Here is an 8279-nt window from a genome sequence, read left to right as displayed (position 1 = left end):
ATTTTCCTTAGCATTACAATTTTGTTTGTTCTTGGAACATTGAAGCTTTATAAAGATGGGAATAAAAAAAGAATTGTTAAACACATCATTAGGTAATTCTACCAACCAATTCCCTTCTATTGAATTAATGGTGCATACGTACCAAACAGTTTACTCTCATTGAATTGGCCATCCACACTTATTCCACGTACCTATTGTACACCAAAATGTGATTGCTAGTATAATTTTATTTCATCCATACAAGAATACAAGCTCTATTTATGTTCTCAAAACAAACATCTATTAGTATAATATATCCCTTCCACCTCTTTCAAGTACAAGTGTTAGTAACATACACATTCAATTAAACGAATGTCGATTCGTGACATCGTTGTATTTGCTTACCAAAGCCAATTGTCTGTCAAGTAAAGCAGTGTCTGAAAACAAACACAGCAAACCACTCGTGCGTTGTCCCTTGGAATTCACGTATTCGCTCTCTTGCGGCGAAAGCAGCTCGTTTTGTCTTTCAAAAGTAGTCTGGCACCGCCACGCTATCAATTTGACTTCAAGTTTTCAGGGACATTATGCTAATTTAAAACCCAAACTGAAAAATTGTCTCCTTGTCAACTACACGAAATTCTCCATCAGCGAAGCATTGACAGCTATGTTTGCTCCTTCGGAGCAGCGCCGCTCCGATGAAATAATTAAACAATACAATGCACGCTCGGTACATAGCATCGAGGTAAAACAGAGTTGTCTTTTAAACGAGACCTTTCTTTTGGAATTTGCCACGAACCCAGCATTCTAAATTGCGACTGTCAGTGGTATGACCTCCCTCAAATGGTATGACTTCGCCGCCTCTGCGTATTTAAACTCCACCCTCCTCTGCTTCTTCCCACACAGCCCTTCCACGCTTTATTATACATTGAATCTTTCAACTCTTTCTTCTACTGCTAATATAAATCGCTCTACAAATGGCTGATTTAAGTTCTGAAAAGATTGTCATTCACCTGCTTTTAGTATGTATGGTGGGGTTGTCCGGTACAGGGGGTGCCGCCGGTCGGCCTCTTTTCCAGTGGAGGAAGCTTTCTGCCCTGGTGGAAGAAGAGCCCCTTGTTCTGCAATACCACAATGGCCCTCTCCTCACCACATCTCCCGTTCTCAATCTTCATCTCATCTGGTACGGCAATTTCACTTCCGCCCAGCGTGCCATTGTGGCCGACTTTGTGCAGTCTTTGGGGACGGAAAGCGGCAAGCAGCAGGGTAATTCTCCCTCTGTCTTCACCTGGTGGAAAACGACCGCGGGCTTCAGAGGATCTGCCCCTTCCACAGTAAACCAGCAAGGTCAGCCTTTGACACGAAGGCTGGGGAAGCAGAAGCTGGACGAATCGTGTTCTCTGGGAAAGACCCTCAAAAGAAGTGACATTCCTATGCTTGTGAAGAGAGCAATCAAATCCGGAGCTATGCCTCCGCCCTCAAAGAAGATTAAAAGCAATGTTGGAGAGGTGGAGTTGTACTTGGTACTCACGTTTGAGGATGTAATGGTGGAGAACTTCTGCAGCAGCTCTTGCGGATTCCACTGTGAAAAATTAACTATTGCAGTCACTGATTATTAATCTCCTATCATAAATGATTATTAAACTGTTGAAAAATAAATTCTCAACTAATATCGAAAAATAACACAACTGCAACTTCACTTATAAAATACGGAAAAAAATGCACAACACAATGAACACAATATTTTTGGACAAATTATCCCTAGAAAAACCCCTAAGGAAAAATCAGTTCTACAGATGACAAATTATATTAAACTTCAACAAATCAAGAGATACAAAATTCCTTGCCTCTCTGGCAGAACTCCGTCAACCTCCTAATTTATCCTGCTGATATTCCCCACTGCTATTCCTGCGCTAACACTGCGCCCTTGCTAACACTGAAAGACTGTTTGCTAACACTGCAAACGTTTCTCCAAGACTTCACCCTCCAAATGACCCAATGACCCCTTTTTATACTACTCCTGTTGGTAATCCAACGCCTGAGATTGATTTACAATCGACGGTTGAGATTAAGACAACTTGACAGCCAACAATAGAATTGGTTGCAAGGTGTCCAAAAGGGAATCACTAAAATTAGTAAATAATTATCCTTGCAACAACCATTTACTAATTCTTAGCAAGTGGACAAACAGATGTCCAAACTACCCATAAATAGTGCTGCTATACATAGATAAGGACGAACAGCTGTCCAAGCTACCCATAAATACAACTGCTATTTCCGGGTCAGAAATAACAGCTGTCCAACTAACAATAATTAACACTCCCTCTTAGCGAGGAAGTTGTTCTACAAGACACCTAACTTATCTCTGAAGAAGATAAATTTTTCCTTCCCCAATGCCTTAGTCAGAATGTCTGCTACCTGCTCCTCTATAGGTATGTACTGTAGCTGAACAACTCCCATTTGTACACAATCTCTGATGAAGTGATATCTGATATCTATATGTTTAGTCCTATCATGAAACACTGGATTCTCAGACAACTTGATGCAACTCTGATTGTCACAATGTATCACAGTAGTCTCAACCTTCTGACCAAACAAGGCTACTAACAACTTCCGAAACCATATAGCTTCACATGTTGCCGTGCTAGCTGCTATGTATTCTACTTCTGCTGAACTTAGAGCCACAAACTTATGCTTTCTGTTGAACCAAGATACAACTCCTGATCCCAAGCTAAAACAACACCTTGAAGTGCTCCTTTTGTCCGTTGTACTTCCTGCCCAATCTGTGTCAGTATAGCCTATCAACCTGATACCTTCACCTCGAACATATCTAATCCCATACTCGACTGTACCACGCAAGTAACGTAGCACATGCTTAGCCGCTATCCAATGCATTCTCTTTGGTTCAACCATGAACTGACTAAGAGAGTTTACTGCAAATGCTATATCTGGCCTAGTGTTAACCAAATACATAAGCGAACCAATCAACTGTCTATATAAAGTGGGATCTACATCTTTCTCCTTAGATGTATCTACCTTCCTCCAATTCGTGATCATGGGTGTAGACATGGCTTTGCAATCCTCCATCCCAAATTTCTTCAAGATTTCAATGCAATATTTCTCTTGATCAAGAAAAATCTCCCCATCTATCTACCACACTTCCATGCCTAGAAAGTAGTGCATAAGTCCTAAATCCTTCATCTCGAACTCTTCTGCAAGGTTCCTCTTGCAATCCACTATGAGCCCTAGTGAACCTGTAAGAAATAGATCGTCCACATAAAGAACAAGAATGAGAATCTCACCCCCAACCATCAAGTAGTAGAGGTTAGCATCTGCTTCACTCTTCACAAAGCCCATTTTCTGCAAGTATGTATCAATGCGCTCATGCCACGCTCTAGGAGCCTGCTTGAGTCCGTATAATGCTTTCTTCAATCTGCACACGTGGGTCTCTTTGTTGTGTGCTACAAAGCCTTCTGGTTGTTCTATGTATACCTCCTCCTTCAACTCACCATTGAGGAATGCTGTCTTGACATCCATTTGATGGATTTGCCATCCCATTTGTGCTACAAGTGAGATTACAGCTCGTATAGAAGTATACCTGGCAACTGGAGCAAATGTCTCCTCATAGTCTATTCCCTCCTTCTGAGAGAACCCCTTTCCCACGAACTTAGCCTTGTATTTCTCGATGCTACCATCTGCACCGTGCTTTATCTTATAGATCCAGCATGATCCAACTACAACCCTATCTGTTGGTCTAGGTACTACCTCCCACACATCATTTTGCATTATTGAAGAATATTCCTCAACCAAAGCATCTCGCCATACCTCATGTTCTGCAGCTTCCTGATAGCTAGAAGGCTCACTATCTACCAACTGACTAACTAATGCCACATAGTCATTGAACTTGGCTGGTTGTCTTTGCTGTCTAGTACTCTTCCTAGGAGCTCCCACAAACTCCTGAGTATCCCTTTGTGTATCTGGAACCACATGGTTCCTGCTGCGAACTGTAGAGGATGAAATGTCAATCTCTAAGTCTTCTAGATGCATTTCCTATTGCACCTGTTGCTCCATACTCTGTGAATCTTCACTAACTGAGTCTACACTCGTACTGGTAACTGTACTTGAGCTTTGTTGCCCTTAACTTGTTCTTGGAGCTTCTATTGGCTGCTCACTCTGATCATCTGCTGGCAAATCTCTGGATCTCCTGAATGCCTTGTCCTCCATGAACTTGACATCCCGTCTGACAATAATTCTTTTAGTCCCTGGAATGAAAATCTTGTATGCCTTTGAGGTCTCACTATACCCAACAAAATACCCCCTCTCTGCAGTCTGATCTAACTTTATACATGTATTTCCAGGAATATGACAATATGCCAAACCCCCGAATATCCTGAAGTGACTAACATCTGGCTTCTTCCCTGTGAAAGCCTCCTCTGGTGTCATCTTCCCTAGCACCTTGTGTGGAACTCTATTCTGAATGTAGACTGTTGTATTACACGCCTCTGCCCATAAGTAACGCGACATGTCCTGGTCATGTAGCATAGCTCTTGCTGCCTCCGATATAGAACAGTTCTTCCTCTCAGCAACTCCATTCTGTTGTGGACTGTAAGGAACAATTCATTCTCTCTTGATTCCTTCTCTGGTGCAGAACTCCTGGAAGACATTTCCTTTGTACTCGCCTCTATTGTCTGACCAAAGAACCTTTATCTTCTTTCTTGTCGAGTTCTCCACAAGAGCCTTGAACTCTTGGAATCGACTGAAAACCTCATCCTTAGTCTTCAAGAAGTATATCCAGGTCTTTCTAGAGAAATCATCAATAAAAGTAACATAGTACTCATATCCTCTGAGAGATTTCGTCAACATTGGTCCACAAACATCTGAATGTACTAGATCAAGAACACCCTTAGATCTGGTGTCACTCCTTGGAAAAGATGCTTTCGCAAACTTCCCCAACACACATCCCTTACATACATTGTCATGCTTTGTGCTCACCTCTGGAACACCTGTCACGATCTCACGAAGCAATCTAAGTGCTCTATGATGAATATGGCCCATCCTCCTATGCCATAGCTCTCCAAGATCTCTAGGATTACTATTGCTCATAAGTGCCTTAGGAGTATCAAACTACAATCTATAAAGGCGACCACTCCTAACTCCAATAGTTATGGGTGATTTCCAATCTTTGTGCTTAATCAACACATGTGTCCCTCTAAAGAGTATATTATACCCCCTATCCTGAAGAACAGATACAGAAATCAAATTCATACCTAAGCCTGACACATATAACACATCATGAAGTGGAATTATCTTTCCATTCTCCCTCTGAAACTGAACAGTCCCTTTCCCAATAGGGTTGAGTTTGGACAAGTTTTCCATAGAAATCTAGATGTTGGTGTCCTCCTCCTTGTAACTGGAGAAGTACTCTCTAACTCCTGTCATATGAAATGACACCCCACTATCTATATACCAAACACATTGTGAGGTTGAGCTAACCATACAAGCTATGAGTGCAAACTCATCTTCCATTCTACTGGAGAGTTCTTCTGCACTTGTTGAAGCTACCACCTGCTTCTTACCCTTCTTCCTCTCTGGGCAATCACTGACATAGTGGCCAAACTCGTGACATCCAAAGCACTTGACTTTAGAAAGGTCCTTCTTCTTCTTTTCACTTTGTGAATTTGATCCTTTGCTAGATCCCTTCTTTTCTTTCCCTTTACCCGCTAGGGCAACGTTCTCTTGTTCCACCTCATTTTTCTGACTCTTGTTGGCCCCATTGACAAGACTTAGTCTAAACTCCTCTTGAGTGAAATTAGTCCATAGTCGATCCCAACTCGATAAAGTATCTCGTCCACTGACAACTTGAACAAAGACACTCCATTGTTTAGTAAACCCATTTAGGGCTATTCTCTCTAGCTCATCATCACTAGGGCTATCTCCAATAGTTGCTAACTCATCTTTAACAAGTCTGAGCCTGGTGAGGTAACTTGTGACGTCTTCTCCCTGATTCATTCGGGTATTCTTTAGCTTCTCTCTGAGAATCAACTTCCTATTGGTAGTAGCATTTTGGTACAGATTTAGAATGGTGTTCCACATCTTCTTTGTTGTATCTAGCTCCGAGATATGTGGAACAATATGATCCTTAACACCATCAAGGATAATCCTCCTCGCTTTGGCATCGTCCTTCCTATATGCTGCAAGCTATGTTGCATTCGTTGGTACAAGTACACTACTGGTAGCATAATCCTTGATACCATTCTCTTCCAACAATAAAGAAATTATGGCCTTCCAGATACCAAAATTTGAGGCACCATCCAATCTATCTTGATCTCTCAAACCAGCTGAAGCCATCTCAAGGGTTTAAAGCAATAATAAATCTAAAAAGATCAAAATTTCTTTCCTAGGGCAAAACTCTTCTCCCTGATTCATCCGGGTATTCTTTAGCTTCTCTCTGAGAATCAACTTCCTATTGGTAGTAGCATTTTGGTACAGATTTAGAATGGTGTTCCACATCTTCTTTGTTGTATCTAGCTCCGAGATATGTGGAACAATATGATCCTTAACACCATCAAGGATAATCCTCCTCGCTTTGGCATCGTCCTTCCTATATGCTGCAAGCTATGTTGCATTCGTTGGTACAGGTACACTACTGGTAGCATAATCCTTGATACCATTCTCTTCCAACAATAAAGAAATTATGGCCTTCCAGATACCAAAATTTGAGGCACCATCCAATCTATCTTGATCTCTCAAACCAGCTGAAGCCATCTCAAGGGTTTAAAGCAATAATAAATCTAAAAAGATCAAAATTTCTTTCCTAGGGCAAAACTCTTCTACCCTTAACAATTCTCTGATACCATGTGAAAAATCAACTATTGCAGTCACTGATTATTAATCTCCTATCATAAATGATTATTAAACTGCTGAAAAATAAATTCTTAGCTAATATCGAAAAATAACACAACTGCAACTTTACTTATAAAATACGGAAAGAAATGCGCAACACAATAAACACAATATTTTTTGACAAATTGTCCTTGGAAAAACTCCTAAGGGAAAACCAGTTCTACATATGAGAAATTATATTAAACTTCAGCAAATCAAGAGATACAAAATTCCTTGCCTCTCACTAGCAAAACTCCGTCAACCTCCTAATTTATCCCACTGATATTCCCCACTGTTATTCCTGCGCTAACACTGCGCCCTTGCTAACACTGCAAGACTGTTTTCTAACACTGCAAACGTTTCTCCAAAACTTCACCCTCCAAATGACCCAATGACCCCTTTTTATACTACTCCTGTTGGTAACCCAACACCCGAGATTGATTTAAAATCGACGGTTGAGATTAAGACAATTTGACAGCCAACAATAGAATTGGTTGCAAGGTGTCCAAAAGGGAATCACTAAAATTAGTAAATAATTATCCATTCAACAACCATTTACTAATTCTTGGCAAGTGGACAAACAGCTGTCCAAACTACCCATAAATAGTGCTGCTATACATAGATAAGGACGAACAGCTGTCCAAGCTACCCAAAAATACAACTGCTATTTTCAGGTCAGAAATAACAGCTGTCCAACTAACAATAATTTACATCCACGACAACAGAAAAGCAGACCAGAACATTCATGAATACGCGTATGCATGGGTGGGGAACTCGGGGAGTCAGTGCCTGAGGCAGTGCGTGTGGCCGTTTCATCAGCCTATTTACGGACCGCAGAGAATTGCTCTGCTGCCTCCCAACGGCGACGTGGGCGTCGACGGGATGATAATCAACATTGCCACTATTTTGGCGAGAGCGGTGACGAACCCCTTCAACATGGGATACTTCTAGGGAGATGCCGCTGCTCCACTAGAGGCGGTGTCAGCGTGTCCGGGCAAATATGGAAGCGGAGCTTATCCCGGTTACGCCGGTCAACTCTTGGTGGAGGAGATGACGGGGGCGAGCTACAATGCCCACGGTGTCAACGGCCGCGCGTTCCTCCTCCCAACAATGTGGGATCCCACCTCCCGATCCTGTAAGACCTTGGTCTGAAATCACCAATTTTTCTTCTTTAATGTTTTTGAACAAACAGGAGTCTCTGACCTCCAGTTGGTTATAATTCTTTATTCATTTATTCTTTTGAATTAATAAGATTATAATTTATGCTCCGCCTACAATTACTTTACTTTGGGTCACTGCGCCACTATTGATCTGTTTTTTCAAAGATTGTAGTTGATGTTCTTTGTGTTGTTTCTGTTTATGATTCAATCTTGTGGAATAGTAATGAGAAAATATTATGGCAGTTCAACCTTTTAGTAAAA

General features: G+C 41.4%; 1 pseudogene; it reads left to right on the top strand.

Moving 5' to 3' along the window:
- Positions 1–953: 953 nt before the first annotated feature.
- LOC149529250 (protein EXORDIUM-like 2) lies at positions 954–8010 on the top strand (annotated as a pseudogene).
- Positions 8011–8279: the final 269 nt, after the last annotated feature.

Source organism: Cupressus sempervirens, chromosome 11 (genome assembly GCF_028749045.1).
Source record: "Cupressus sempervirens isolate cs-2001-9-10 chromosome 11, ASM2874904v1, whole genome shotgun sequence".
Taxonomy (NCBI): Eukaryota; Viridiplantae; Streptophyta; class Pinopsida; order Cupressales; family Cupressaceae; genus Cupressus; species Cupressus sempervirens.
This window is presented reverse-complemented; position numbering and strand designations above follow the sequence as displayed.